Source organism: Procambarus clarkii, chromosome 1 (assembly GCF_040958095.1).
Source record: "Procambarus clarkii isolate CNS0578487 chromosome 1, FALCON_Pclarkii_2.0, whole genome shotgun sequence".
NCBI lineage: Eukaryota > Metazoa > Arthropoda > Malacostraca > Decapoda > Cambaridae > Procambarus > Procambarus clarkii.
In genome coordinates, this window is record NC_091150.1 from 59,782,830 (window position 1) to 59,785,904 (window position 3,075).

A 3,075-nucleotide genomic window follows, 5' to 3' on the forward strand; every position below is an offset into this window, starting at 1 on the left:
TTGAGAGCTCGCTTGATCTGTACTCACTTTATCATAACTATACCAAGACTTCTTACTGGAAGGTGGTTCTGGTGTAAGCCGGTGGATGAGGCTGTAGGTGTCAGCCGACTTCGCACATCTGATGTAGTCAGTTTCTTCTTTGTCTGCTAAATATAAACGGAAAAGGAACTCCTTTCCATCGTCCTGAATTTACAGCACTTTGCATCTTACCTACAATGTGCTCGGTCTACCACCATCTACTCAGACCACAATCCCCTACGCTTCTTGCAGCAAGCCCAATTCAACAATCAACGACTTCTACGATGGGCTTTGTATCTGCAGAATTTCAACCTGGAGATCTTCTACATCAAGGGTTCTGACAACATCATAGCAGACGCCCTCTCCAGAGTCTATGAGGTAGAAGCAGCTACACCTACCACTCTACCATCTGAAGACTTAACTTCACCCATTAGAGCAGGCTTCGGGGGAGAGTTGTGACGATAATCTCTTTCAAGAGAGATTGAACCTGCTCTTCCCTACATGAAGTTACTTATATACATACAACAATAAAATGCTGCCTTCACGATACGTCTACCAGTAGCACAAAACGTTTTGACCAGGAGGCAAACGTACCCTAAACTCCCCCTACTCCACACTCCCTCCATGCCGGCTCGCCTCTGTCATCAACCAGCAAACTACCATTCCCAGCCTGCCTGCTTCTGATTGGTGACCCGCCGACTGAACACCTGCACCTCAGCGCCCTCTACCAAGTCGATGTCAGGGCTTGAACCAGCCATTGATGTTAGAATATCCTTGTGCTCTCAAGCCGTGAACAACTAACTGATATACGCTCTGTCTATCAGGTGGATGTTTCTCAGCTAGCGCTTTATTCTCAGCACCTGTTATTTCATTTTGTCTTTATATTATAGAGTAACGTCATCCCTGTTCTTAATTTTTATATTATATTTTTTTACTTGTTTGTTTGCACTGTACATAGCCAAGGTATTGTCTTTGTTTTTAATTTGCTTTCAGTTTAATTAAAGTTTCATTGTTCATACTCTGTGTTTTGCGTGTCTTCCCTTACTCTACCACAGACAACAGCCAAGTAGTCGATCTTTTTTCTTTCTTTAATGTGATAGGCATTGACACCAGCCATTAGGAGGACTTCCGAACATCTACACTCCTTCATTTTCCCGTCACTATATATATATATATATATATATATATATATATATATATATATATATATATATATATATATATATATATATATATATATATATATATATATATAACCATGATGCCATATGTTGTAGGAGTGTATATACCCTAAATATTACACAGTAACAACGTATATCCATGATATGACACAGTAGCAGTGTATATACCCATGATATGACACAGTAGCAGTGTATATACCCATGATATGACACAGTAGCAGTGTATATGCGCATGATATGACACAGTAGCAGTAAATATACCCATGATATGACACAGTAGCAGTGTATATACCCATGATATGACACAGTAGCAGTGTATATACCCATGATATGACACAGTAGCAGTGTATATACCCATGATATGACACAGTAGCAGTGTATATACCCATGATATGACACAGTAGCAGTGAATATACCCATGATATGACACAGTCATAACGAATATACCCAGTATAACAAGTAACAACACACTTCCTGTAGTGTGGCCAATAGCAAGCAATGCGCCAAGCACCACATGTGAACTAATTTTAAAAATTCTTCAACAACAAACTCAAAATTTAGGTCAAACGCCGAAGGATATTTTTGTCTCCAAGTGCCCGCAAGAAGTATTCGTCAGGTTATTCATCCCAGTGTGGACTACACAGCTTTTCTCTTCCTTCCTATTCATGGTTATTCATGGTTTTCGCTTTGACCGTGAGTGAGCCAGAGGGATGTCATGAATAGTGAGTTTCGATATTAACCTTTTCACGTTCTTGGAAATTCATTGATTTCTGACTCAGTGTGAAAATTAGAGGACGGGTGACAGCGACACCAGCGGGTGAGAGACACAGAGAGAGAGAGAGAGAGAGAGAGAGAAAGAGAGAGAGAGAGAGAGAGAGAGAGAGAGAGAGAGAGAGAGAGAGAGAGAGAGAGAGAGAGAGAGAGAGAGAGAGAGAGAGAGAAAGAGAGAGAGAGAGAGAGAGAGAGAGAGAGAGAGAGAGAGAAAGAGAGAGAGAGAGAGAGAGAGAGAGAGAGAGAGAGAGAGAGAGAGAGAGAGAGAGAGAGAGAGAGAGAAAGAGAGAGAGAGAGAGAGAGAGAGAGAGAGAGAGAGAGAGAGAGAGAGAGAGAGAGAGAGAGAGAGAGAGAGAGAGAGAGAGAGTGGGGGGGGGGGCACTAGTACTACATCGCATTTTGACATATAAATCCATTGTGGCCAAAAATTTATGTAATAAAAATACCCTCGGCACGCAAAGTTCATGTGACGTTCCGTTTTCTTTTCGTGGGTCCTGGGTTAGGTTAAGTTCGGGCAATTTAGTACATCAGTTTAGTGACGAAGTGAACGCTGGAGATGATGGGCTGAACACCAATCAAGTAAATGTTTGATCACAACACTAATGATCACTGTGAGAGTCTGACCCAACCATCAGATACTGTGCCGTGCTGTGATGGTTCCTGGATCAGTAGTGACTCTTGGCGGGAAGTTGGTGTGTTCGTGGGTCGTAGTCCTAAGGGCCTGGGTTCGTTTTCCGGCCGAGGCAGAAACAAATGGGCAGAGTTTCTTTCACCGTGATGAAAGAAACCAATTTTTCCTATCTCGTATCTCCCTGTTCACCTATCAGTACCTGGAAATTAGACAGCTGCTACGGGCAGCTTCGTGGTGATGTGTGTGTGTGTGTGTGTTAAAGAGAAATATATGTAGTAGACATAATAGAGGAAAAATATAATGCTTAGAAAGGCGGGGTCCAAAAACCTTTGGATTCTGCAGGCACAAATAGCAAATAATAAATACATACACATATACACGTACATACATACATACATACATACATACATACATACATACATACATACATACATACATACATACATACATACATACATGCATACACACGCGTGC